The sequence below is a fragment of the Salarias fasciatus genome, chromosome 8 (assembly GCF_902148845.1).
Source record: "Salarias fasciatus chromosome 8, fSalaFa1.1, whole genome shotgun sequence".
Lineage (NCBI taxonomy): Eukaryota > Metazoa > Chordata > Actinopteri > Blenniiformes > Blenniidae > Salarias > Salarias fasciatus.
In genome coordinates, this window is record NC_043752.1 from 6,333,171 (window position 1) to 6,346,689 (window position 13,519).

Sequence of the window (13,519 nt, forward strand, 5' to 3'; positions counted from 1 at the left end):
AAGAGGGTTATTTTAAGAGCGCATAAGGGTCTTAAAATAAGCAGCAAGCTCGGCCCTGTTTATGCAAAAATGTTCTCAAACTTAAGTGGAAAATTTATGTTGCGTTTTCGGTGTCCAAATAGACAACATTTTGAAAATGGTTTCCAAGCTGGAACTTTCGAAAACACTCCGACTCGTTGTCCGTGCAGTCAGCTACATCATTTTAAGAGTTTCTGCAGTTTCCATGTAAATGAGCATCGTTTTCAGAATGCTGCCACATAAATGTGAAACTTTTCTTAAACTGAAACACAAAGATTATGTATTTTCACTTCAAACTTGTCTCAAACCCACTTCTGAGTGCTGAAAGCTTTGTCACAGGTTGGCCAAGTGAATGTAGTTGTAGTTTCACAGTTTTCCAGATACCAAAAACTGACTCATAAATCAAGTTTCTACTATAGATTTCTTGACTACTTCAATCAACCTGTGAACCCTTTTAATCTGAAGTTTATCTATGAAGCATTATATCAATTAAACATTTACAATCAGATATCTATCCACACATTTTAAAATGGCTTTAGAATCTTTGAAACGAACCAAGTCAGTAAAGTCAGTAGATTCCACTTTGATTTTATTTTCATTTCATTTCATGGAAGTAGAAGTTTTGTGCAGCACTGGCACATTTTATTCAAATTGAGGTATCATTATTTTTTGGGTGCGTTTACACCTGTCATGACTCTTAACTGATTGCTGCATCGCACAAACAAGCTGAGTCAGGTTAAAAGCAGGGCGGAGGCGTACTTTAGTGCAGTTTGATGAAAGTCTGTCTGCCTGCATCTGCGAGCAGATCAAGCCGTGGACTTTGAAGCGACGGACTTTGAAGGCGTTGCTCTAAAGGTGAAACAGCCTCAGTCGATGATACTCGGAACGACATGAACTCTGGGTGACACCGAGGAACAGTTGTGGCCTCTGTTATCTGTTTTGCCCTGTTTCCTTTAACCTGCTGCATAAACACGGAGGCGAGGCGGGCGCTCGGCTCCCGAAGCCGTCTACCGACTCCTGGCGGACGGCTCGAGCCCGTCCCGCTTCTTAATTACTGCCCCAGCCGGCTAATAAGTGCCCCGTTGCTGCTGCGGCTCGGGGACTCTGCAGAGCGCGAGCAGATGGAGGACCTCGCCGCTTCACAGCCGGCCGGCAGAGAGGGCTCAACTAGGCCTTTCTTGACCATCTGGGCTTGAAATGCAAAGCGTGGATCGCGCACGTACACGCGCACACGCTTTATTTTCCTAATAACAACAGGCCGCGCCGCACCCTGCTCCCAGTCGCAGCAGATTTGTTAGAGTATTTGTCACGGTCGCCGGCAGGGATACCTGGAAGAGGGAGTACAGTACGTGTGCTGCATGAGCATTAGGACTATTACTGTACTGTGCCGTACATGGTTGACCAGATAAAAGCGGCGCCCGGCCCCGTAAATAGCCGTGCACCGCTGTAAATACTCCCAGATTTAACCTGGTCAGCACACGTAACCTCGCGGCGCTTCCCTTTCAGGGAACATATGGGCTGATGAGGATCAATGACAGATATGGGCCAGTATTAGCACAGACACTAACACGGCTAATCGCTCTAACTTTCTAAGATGTTCCTCACACACACACACACATGCACACGCGCACTCACACTGACCTCAATCCTCCTCCTTTCTCCGGGCCTGTGGATCCAAGGGCAACACATTACATTTCGAGGCAGTCTTGATCAAAGTCTGGCCGGCGCATCACAGCCACCCCAGTGCGGGTACGTAGCCGTATGCCGCCCTTTTCCCCCTCACGTCGCCGCAAAGATCCAGACAAAAGAAGAGGCGTTTACGCGCCGAGGCTCCGCAGGAGAGGGAAGTGCTGCAAGATCGGTGCAAGACTCGACTTTGAAGGCTTTCATTTTCTGACAGGCGCTCGCTATCCGGAATATGTTCACTCCATCCGAACTCGAAGAGGGTAATGACTGTGACCTGAGCTCAGCTGGTGAAAATGCAAAGCTAGCAACAAAACAATGACTGAAGCTAGAAATGAGAATTAATTATGGCTTTTCTTTAACATTCCAGTTATACCAGTTATTTTAGGTTCATCGAGATGCTTCATGGTGGATTTTATTTATTGTGCAGCAAGATAAAACAAATAGAATCAGATATTACATTGAAACCACTGGCAGACGGAGAATCAAAGACTGTGTCACAGCAACAGCTCATGGGCTGAATATACAATACAGGAAGTTGTTGAAAGCCAGAAAAGGGGAAAAATAAAACCTGAAAAACTTCAGGAAGACACTGAAACGTCTCCAAAACAGAAGATCACGTTGGTTCACAATGGATCAAGAAAGAAGAACCGACCCTCAAAGTTAAACTATACAGCTGAAGTCCAACGTGAAAACACTTCTTAAAGGAATACTCCGAAGATTTTGGACCCACGCTCTATCCCTATCATTAACAAAGTGAGATAAGCTCATAAATACCTTTTCTGAGTCCGTTCGTCCAGTGCCTGGCTAACAGCTGTTACCATCGTAGTTAGCTTAGCTCAACTACGGCAGGTGAAGAGGAGTCAGAGCCAGACTGAGAAAGTGGACAAAATACTCCTTCCAGTGGTCCAGCGGACGGCGTATTAGCACGCGAAGTAAATCCGAATGGTTATAAAACATTTTAAAAGACGTGCTTTTTTTTCAATCCGTTAAAATAATGTTTTGATATACAATGTTTTCTCAGTCTGGCTCTGTCTCCTCTTCACCTGCCGTAGTTGAGCTAAGCTAACTACGATGCTAACAGCTGTTAGCCAGGCGCTGGACGAACGGACACAGAAAAGGTATTTATGAGCTTATCTCACTCTGTTAATGATAGGGATAGGGCGTGGGTCCAAAATCTTCGGAGTATTCCTTTAAAACCTTCCTGCTGAATTAAAGGTTGAGGAGTGTATTGTAGCATGATGTGTAGCAGGTGACCGTGCACAACAACTTTCCTCATCCTGCCGAAAGCAGCTCCAGTGTGTACGTGAGAGCCGAACTGCAGCGCAATGAAAGACGATCTACTCGAGGGATGAATCATGTTTTCTGTTTCGCCATGTGGATGTGTGTGTGTGTGTGTGTGTGTGTGTGTGTGTGTGTGTGTGTGTGTGTGTGTGTTCATTGTTCTACGAAGGATTACATGGCAAGAAGACAAGTTGGCATAGGTGGAGTTCTCTGGATGGAGCCTGAGGTCTTTCAGTACTCTGGACAATCCCTCATGGTGGAAGCATTCCCTGACGTCAGTGGTCTGTTTTGGCCTGGCGATGGGCTAAACACCCCTGCAAACACCGTCCAGGATATTTTAAAAAACTTTAAAAGCCTTGACTTGACCTCCGTATTCTTCAGACGATCAAAAATCTTCGGGTTCTGCTGAGCAAATACATCAGAGTCATGGTGTTTTCAGGACTTACAGAGTAATAATCCTTCATTCTACAAGACAATGTTAGAGGTGCAGGCCTCAATAGACTACTGGGATCCAGTCTCCGTCTGAGAACCGGTATAAATACTATAAAGACAGGAGGGTTTCAGAACAATGAATATGAATCATCCACATCTACTTTTTTAAAAGATGGCTATGACAATCAAGCAGTGCAACAAAGATCTGATCTCATTCAGATTCCACAGGTTTGTGTTCAGAAGTACCTTCTACTTCCCCCCTACGTTCCGTTGGTACTCCTTGTGGGACCTTTGTTTGTGTATTGTCTTTGATATTTTGGTCACATCGCTGCTACAGCGTGACGATAACACTCAGAAACTAAAACTCATCTTTTCGTGCCCCCGCTGAGTCTCCCCTCCACTAAAAAGAGTCTCGGCGCCTGGTTCATCACCGCTTGTTATGCGTAACCTTGATCAAACTTTAAAAATAATTTATGAGATCCTGGCGATCGAAGAGACGAGAGTTTTACTTTGCTCCTCAGGTGCCAATCACGCCTTCTGAGGAATTCCTCTGTTATTGCTACTTCAGTTAATATCAAACCGGGTCTCCTGTCGGTCTGCAGCACCACGCCATGACAACCTGAATGCACTCACAGTGGGACGTATCCCGAGAGCAGACAGGGGAGAGGTAATGAGTCTCCTCTCGGTCAAAAGCGCCGTCTCTGTGTAGCAACTCTTATAAGTTGTGGTGATTCTGTTTGACTGAACTGACGAGTCCGTCAGTGCAGAAGCAGTAATTACCACTTCCTGGTTCCTAAGCCAATCTTGTGAGTTCCCTAGGTTGCCAGACGAGGAACGCAGCATTTGATATGTTATGTCTGCAAAAGAGCAGCAGCCAGTAAGTATGGAAGACAGTAAAAGAAGTGGATCCAGAAATAGATTCATATAAACTCAAGAAGGCTTGACATTCTTTAAAAAAAAGGCGAACGGCCAAAGGCGGAGTAAAAGGAGGAGTCCTCTCCTGAACTGGTAACTCTCTCCGAAGGGGAGGAGGGGGGAAGAACGCTCTACTGCAGTTCTGATTCAAAATACTTTTGTCAAGGTTACTTATTGGCCAGGTTTACATGAGAGTATGAATTCCCCTTTAATTCCAAATAAAACTTAATTTTGCTTTAAAATGAATTTGTAAACACCGAATTTCAGAAATGAAATTATTATCAAAATTAAAAAGCGGACTTGAATAATTCCTCGATCATGCATTTCGTTTGAAGTTAATTGCGGTCGTTCTGCTCGTTCACTTATTCACTCGAGACACATATTCCATGATGGCTGCCTGAAGCAAGCGTCGGACTTGAACGGAGATAATTTATTTAATGGGAGTCTTAAAAGAAATGGACAGAATGAAAATGGTGGATGGATGGATACATAAAAATGCAGCCCTTTAAAAGCTGAAGCATCAAAGTTGATTGAGAAAAAAAGGAGAAAAAAACGCAGGAAGTGGAGTTTGTTTAGCTCCAGTAGACCTGAATATTCCACATCTGTCCGCTGTCCAAAAGGCAAATAAACATGTTTTCCATGTAAACCTTGAATTTGTAATTACTATTCCCATATAAACACGACGGAAAATGCAGTAATTCTAAATTATTTAATTCGGAGTAGTTAATTCCTAATTAAAAAACATAATGTAACGATAAATGCAGCCAAACTAGCCGCTCATCTCCACGTTCTGCAATCTTAGACTGACGTAAAATGAGAGAAAAGGTTAAAAAAAAAAAAAAAAAAAAAAAACCAAGCCCAGCTGCTGTGTTTTCGGTTATATCGAATTACGTGGAACAGCTGCGGCGGACTTGGCAGAAAGAAAAGCATCAGCGTTGGCAGGTACTCGATTTCAGCTCACCTCGCAAAACCACGGCCCGTGAAAAACAACAGCGGCTCGGAGGTGATGCAGATAAGTCCCATTAACCTTTGTGAGCTCACACTCTCCTCCTCCTCCTCCTCCTCCTCCTCCTCCTGCTCCACGCCGTCCTTCACAGTCTTTCCATCTCTCTCATGAATGTTTGATGGCGCCGCCAGCTGCTCTCTGAAGTCGCAGGGCGGCACGTGTCCTCGCCGGCTAACAGGAGCCGCATTGTTTTTTTGTGGGGTTTTGTTTTTTGTCGTCGTCGGACTGAATTAAAGTCTCTAACCGGGGTTTTCGTCGATGACGCTGCTGTTTTTAGATGCACGGGAAAAGTCTCTGTGTGCGTCTGAACGCTGCAAAAAACAACAGTCACAGCAACAATCTGAGGCGAACGACAGCGTGGGCACGTTCCCTCCCACGCCGCTCGCCCTGACTGTCGCACATCACAGTTTCCACTGCTTCCCTTTTTCTTCCAGTTTGATTGTGAATTCCGGCGTGGTGTTGTAGAAGGTGGGAGTGTGACATGAAAAACGCACTTCGAACGTGCATCGGGGGGGGGGGGGGGCTCAGAGAGAACCAAATCGTGGATTTATTTGTTTTCCCCTTCCACAGACTCTCGGCGAGAGTTTCCACCTTTCCCGACACCCTGAGGTTTCTCTGAATAAGCCATATGTCTCCACTGCGTCGTCACAGCAACAATCTCTGGACCGCGGCGCGCTGCACTCTTGTCATGCAAATGATCTGGACACACCGGACACACACACACACACACACACACACACAGAGTCACATATGCTCCTCGTCCATGTTTATCACTCATGAGTGCTGATTTGTTTGAAGAGGACGGCACGCTTCCACCTTCATCATTAAAGATCCCGTTTATATGAGAACGTTTTATTGTTTTTGCATTTTAGTTTCAGAAAAAAATTCAAACCATTTATTTTATTGTGTTAACATAATGATGCTATTTCCATGGTAAGCCACTAGGAGGTGCTGTTGTTTGTGTTGAAATCACACAATATGCTATAAACAGCAAATTGCTGTTAGGGATGAATTAACTGTAAAACTAAGGATGCATTTCAAGAGAATTGCAGATCAAATTCTGGAAACTGAATCCATGTAAAAGTATCAAGTTCCATAATATGACCCACATTTAAAAGTGGTCATATATCCAGTGGAGGTATGAAATCTCTTGTTTTTGTTGTTAACATGCGGGATAAATCCAACCCTTCCTCACTTCCTGACAACAATTTCTCACGATTATCTGAATTTTATCCTCGCGAATTTGGATTTGTTTGGATGTGAGACGTCCGAATCCCTGATTTACGGCTGGAAAAAGTTCCCCGGGGTTTGTTTGAAGACGTGCATTGGACCCTGCCGCTGGCTCGGAGGAGAGGAAACTGTTCTCCTCGTTTAATAAAGTAAGACAGCAGCAGTTTCCAGTTTGTGAGGCTGAAAGGAAAAGTAATCCCAACGCCGTGTCAGCCAGATACTGACAACATGATTTCTCCTGAACGAGGTCATCATCTATTAATAAGACGTCAGATCTTCACGCCGTCCGAGCTGGAACGACAATCAGCATCTGAACGTAGCCGACGTTTAAAAGGATGCTCAACTTAGTTGAGTTAGTTTAAGAGAAATTGCATTGACGTAAATGAGCGACCGCAACTATTTATAATTTACAATTCTTCGATAAAGATGTGCGGTTTTCCTGGTGTCACTTGTCCGTCTCCTCCGCCGGCCGCTGCTCTCCAACACTGTCCAGGCGGCGCGAAGACAGAACTAGGTCAGGACGAACCCGAGGCCCGGAGCTCCGGTTACCTCCGGAGTCAGGACCTCCGGGTCTTGAATAGGATTCAAACGTCAAAGCTTGGCTCGGCCCGCCGCGACCTGTCAGCGTCAGCGGAGCGGCCGCTAACAAACGGCCGGCCCTCGTCGTCGAGCAGTTAACTTAAATGACGACTTCTGGAGCCGCTCGGGGGTCGATAACGCGCTCCTCCAGCTCCGGGCGATCAGATCGGTGTGTTTATGTGGGTCATCGCTGTGTGAAGCCTTCGCTCTGAGCTCTGATAGCCACGCTTTAAAGCAGTCAAAACATACAATCGGACGCCTCGAAGCCGTCGTCAGAGGTCTGGGACCTGCAGCTCTGGAGCCACATGTGGCTCTACGGCCTTTTTACAGTGGCTCCCTGAAGCTTTCAGAAATTCATATCTAAATAAACATTGTTATTTTATTTTATTTTTTTTATTAAATGATTAAATTACTTTTGCCTCTTGGGTAAAAAAAGGCTTTAAAGAAACTAAAGAAAACTAAACTACAGCTAAAATGGGTAAAAATTCTAAAATGACTAGAATGTTTTAAAGGGGGAAAAAAACAAACAAACAAGCAATACAGCTTGGAAAAGAGATAAAAATGATTAAAATGGCCAAAATGGCCTGTTTTCTGAAAATTGTATCCTTTCTGCTGTGCTTACAGGCACTGTTATGCCTTACCCATATTGATATTTAAAATTACTAGTTAAATTTCAAATAAGACAGAATGAAAATTAAACTTTCTATTTATTCGGTGCGCAGGAATGCTTAAAGGAATTTCCCTCTGTGATTAATAAAGTATTTCTGTTCATTTCTACTTCAAAATATCAAAATAGTCTGAAAAGTACAGGTAAAGAGGGAAGAAACTGCTAAACTCAGATACAAAAACAGTAGAAAAAGTGAAAAAAAAAATGTTTTCCATCCTTTCCCTTTACTGTTTATTTCTGTGTTGGTTTGATTGATTTCGTCACGGAGCGACTGGACGGAGCGCCGAACCCCAAAAATCACAAAATATATCCTGACACAACGGAGTCGGACGTTTCTGTGAAGGAACTTATCACAAATATCGAAGCAAAACATTGAATAAAAGTGATATGTATCTAAAGAGAGAGGGAGTAAATGAGTCAAAGCTGCAGGAAAAGAAGGAACTATACAGAAGAACATTGTAATTCATTGAGATTACTGTTAGCACATCAGCTTCCAAACCTTTCTTTAGTAGTAGGTTTTTTTACTCTAAATTCTATAAAAACATCAAGAGATGCAAAGCACTCCGACCATTTCTGTGACCTCAGGTGCCCACCCTGAGATGCCCTGCCCCTTATGTTGGGAACCAGCGCCGCGCAGGATTTCTTGACGATTTCTATCAGTTTCTCAAGTGATTTCGAGTTTAACGCAGCACACTGCAGCTCTTCTGTTATGTACAGAGAAATCTGAGTGTGTAATTTATTCAGGTTTCAACCACCCACACAGATTACTTACAGCTCTGCAGGGGGCCCAGTGCATGCTGGGACAGCTGCCTAATTCTCTAAATAGAGAGAGCATGCACGGTAATAAAAGTACATTTGTGTGGGAGAACTCGAACATGTTTTACAACGTCACCGACACGGAACAAAGCACAATCGTGTTGTAAGAGGCTTACAGGCAGAACCGTGCTCCCAACGAGGCGACTGGCCCGAAAAACGCTCTTTAATCGGCCGGGGCGACGCATCGCCGTGACTCAGCAGGGGGGGAAAAACACGTCCCGGTCTTGGCTGAAAGACCGCGCACTTGACATTTCCCGGCGAGCGAAGAAAGGTTAGCTCACACAGTCTGCGGAGCATCGCTCCCCAGACGACACTCGCAGGAGAACTTCATCCAGAAGGCTGCGCATTGTTTTCTCAACACGACGGCAGAGTTTCTCTGACCCGCAGTCAGAAATGGAGACGGGAGCAGCTGGTCGTGTTACAGAGATCCCGACGTGATCGCTCTGAGCGCCACACTCTGCAGAACTTCCACTTCTGCCACTCAAAAGTAGAGTCTGAGCAAGAAGTGAACGTATAAGGAAGCCGGAGAGCATGACTCGATGTTTTCCAACACAGTTTATTCGCTTTATAGGAAGCCTGTACACACAAATATGACCTACAACCTTCATTATTCAGTTTAGATTTAGACAATTATTAGTTTTGCCCTCTAATTATTTATTTTTTAACATGATTTCATCTCAAAAGTTACAAAGAAAAATGCATGCTGGGAAAATCTGCACCAACAGGTTGATGGCAACAGTAAATTATTTCAATCGAGTGTTGAAAATCCCACTGATTAGATTCTAAAAGGGTTCAATTTTAAGGACGAACCTTCATATCTTTTTAGATTCAGAAAAAAAACACTGATGTTCTGTGTGAATCCAACGAGCCCGGACCCTCCGAACGCCCCCTGACCGCCCGATCACATTTCTTAACAAATATTATCTGACCTACAGAAGGAGACTCAACAAGGACAAGGGAGGGTGAACCACACACACTCTCACACACTCGCACTCCTCCAGCACAGCAGTGCTCCCTGCAGGCCACAGCCACACCTCAGTGTGAAGATCCTGACAAACACACACACACACACACACACACCTTCCTCACAGAGGCCTCCGAGGACCAAAACATCAAGTTTCTTCATCGGAAACTGGCTCAAGATCCGAATTTTGCAAAAGACCCTGCGCTCCTTCAGAGACACACTCACCTCGACAGACAAATATTCAACACGTTTAGCACTGACTTTCATCTCCCTTCCTATCAGATTGTTTGGTGGTTCAGGTGAAGAAGAGGAGAGCTGGAGGGATGGCGGCGCTCCCGGCTCTGCGCCAGACGCCTCAGCCGGGTGATATTCACGCTCTGATGTGGCTGAACGTGGAGGCTGCAGAGCGGGAGAGGCTCGCTGGGAAATGTCACCGGAGCACGTGCGGGCGCCCGACAGGTCGGGCACGTCGCGGTGTGTGCAGAAGGAGAGGCAGATGTGTGTGTTCGCAGTGACTCAGCTCGCCTCGGGGCCTCTGCCTCCTTTCATACGCCTCTTTCACCTTTTCTTCAGTTATGTGGAACCATCCACGTTTTTCTGATTTTTTTTCGCAACCTGAGGTCGTAGAGAGGTCAAAGAGAGGCTGGAGACCGAGGAAAGAAACTTTCTGACTCCACAGAGGAGAATGCCTTCAACCAGGGTGCATGACGAGCATGAGACAGCTTAAACTGCACAAACAGGAAGTTTACAACATACAAGAGGATGAAGATCACAATACATTTTAAAACGCGGACTTGAGGAGGTTATGGTAAATTTTAGTTCCTCCCAGCTGATCTGAATGCCTCTTCCTTTAGACGCCTAACGAAACAGCCGCAGGGAATTTGGACCAAAATCCATTTATTGACAAGCAGATGGTATTTTTATCTGCAAACCTTCACACTCTGCAGCAGCAGCAGCAGCAGCAGCGAGGACATCAGGATGTGGACACGTTACGATCCCGTCCCCACAGGATTCGGGAAGCAGAGCGGCTTCTAGCCTCAAACTCTGGCGGTGTGAACGTCTAGCATATATCTAAGGTCTTTAAGTGAATCTCTATTTGTGCGAAACGTCTAAAGTTTGTTGGTCACAAGCAGTAGTCCAAAGACATTTCCATCACATGGTGCTGAACAAATAAAATACTTTTGTTAAAATGAAATTCACACAACTGTAGTGTGATTGTTTGATCCGAGTTACACATTTTAAGTAAAGATTAACCCTAAGGCATATTTATGTCCATCATTTCAGCTCTGTTGGTGCATAGGCAACAATATTTTGCACAAACTTTGTGCAAACTTTTGCTATTTTTCAATATGATGAAAACATTTACAAACAATTTAATATCATGAAAGCCAAAAGACACAAAAAAAACTTAATAAATTCTTATTTTTCTGCCCAGATAACTTAATTCCTTTCATTCCTTTCATGTAATTTGAAGGTTTTTAAACCTCTGAATGTCAGGATGACTATCTTGTGTGACTGCTATTGATCCTTGTAAAAAAAACACAAACAAATAGTTCTGAATTATTTTATGACTTGAGATATTTGGTAAATTTCAAATGTGATTCTTTATAAAAACAGTTTTTCTGTATTTTTTTGCTAACCTTTGACATATCCTTTTCGTTTTTTTAATAGGGAAAATAACACATTCTAGTGTTTTCCCCATAAATAACAAGGGTGGCATCAAGTATTTGAAAAAGCTCAAATGTTCAAAATGCAGGGCTGAAGTTCTTCTACAGGAAAAAATTAACTTTAATCTAGAAAGTTCTTAGAACAGAGTTTTTTTTGGGACATTTTTTAATTAAGTTAAGAGAACAAGAACAACTTTCATGTTAATAATAATCCATTAATAAATTATCTGCACTGTCGTATATATGAGGAGGATTTAGGGCATTCGAGGTGAACGTTTCCTTTCCTTTAGTACAGTATCATCTGCATACGGGGAGAGCCTTCCTCACCAACCCTGAGCCCGTTCAGCTGATGGCGTGCTAATTGTGCGTCAAGCTAAGATAAACGGCTATAAGTGGCATCATTCGTGTCGTGTCCTGCCGTCCCGCAGCGGAGACACGCTCAAAGTCCCTGCTCAAAGTAAAAGCCGCGACAAGAGAGGAGATTATGAAAGTGAAACGGGGAGCGCTTCACACATCCTCTCTTTGACTTTGCCTCGGGCGTTTGGCTGGTGAAAGAGGAGCCAGTGTGTATCATCAGTGTGTGTGTGTGTGTGTGTGTGTGTGTGTGTGTGTGTGTGTGTGTGTGTGTGTGTGTGTTGTGGAGGGTCTCGGAGGGTCTCGTCGCCTCAGTGAAGCTGATCAAAGGACGGACCGGGTTAGTAGGAGAGGTTAATGAAGCTGGAGGGTATCGATTCTTCATACAGACCGTCAGCTCATGCTCACACACACACACACACACACACACACACACACACACACACACACACACACAGTGACAGAGATGATTATCATGGGAAGGGATTCCTCACATCACATGAACACGACAAACATGAAGAAATGGCCCCAGGCAGAGAGAGTGTGTACATGTATGTGTGTGTGTGTGTGTGTGTGTGTGTGTGTGTGTGTGTGTGTGTGTGTGTCAGAGGGGACTCCAGCTGTGTGTTTATCCTGCACCAGGGAACATTTTGTTGAGTCGAGCTGACGGAGCAGACGACCATGCCACGTCAAAACACACATACAGTCAAAACGTGGGTGCGTGTGTGTGCATGTGTGTGCGTGTGTGTGTGTGTTAGTCATGATTCGGGCTGAATAGACACACAACAGCGTCTCTGTCTCCAGGAATGGGTGGCGGTGGAGGGGAGTCAGCTTCTACCTCGTTTGATGAAAATGTGGCATTCAGCGGAGTCAGCATCCACCTCATTACACCCGAGTGACCTTGTGTGAAATGGAGCCCCCCCCCCCCGCACACACACACACACACACACACACACACACACACACACACACACCACACACACACACTGTAAAACCTCATTTCACAGCAATGTTCTTGGCTGGATTTCTTCCTCTTGTGTTACGGTAAACAGATATTTCTGCAGCGGTGTCCGGAGGTCGGCGGCCCGGGCCGAGGAGACCACCAGAGGGTCCAGAGGTTACAGCTGCGGTGGGACCTGGACACCCTCCTCCCCGCCCAACCCCCCCGCCGAAAGCCCTTCAGCCTCCATCTGGCTGTTCTTACATAAGTGCTGAGTACACGGCTGCACGGTGAGCTCGGATTATGCAAACGATGCTGGCGTTTACTCACGTTAGCGAGGCTGGGAGGACGCGTTGTGACACGGAGTCCCAGCAAGGTTTGGACAACGTGAGAAATATAAAGACGGGGCTCGCAATTCTCATAAATCCTTATTCATCTTTATCCATCCGGCTGTCCATCTTCTGTATCCCTCTCAGTTGGCACTGTGAACCAGACTCACCATCAAAACTACTGTACTTTTTGAGCAGTGAGTGTTTTAACTGTGACCTGTAACGTACCTGCGGGCCGACAGCTTCTCCCTCATCATGTGGATCAATGGACGGGCTGTGAGTCTCCTGCTGCTCCGGACTGTCCTGTCCATCATATCGGATCCATCAGCTGCCTGGCTCCAACGCACGGCTGCCGAGCTTCTCCAGCCACGTTTCCATCAGTATGATCGACTCCACCTCCACCCGGACATCAGGTGGACGTTTGGCTGTGCACACCTGCGCAAAAAACACTGTTAAACACAGATCACATCTTTGGCCATCAGATTAGACATTCTAACCAATCATCTCATTGGTTGAGATAGTAATTCCCAAAATGTGAATTTGCACTGCAGCAATGTTCACGTTTACTCAGTGCCACAGGTAATGGCTGTTACTTTGACTGAAAAATTGTTCTGCTAACATGGAAATTTAAGTGC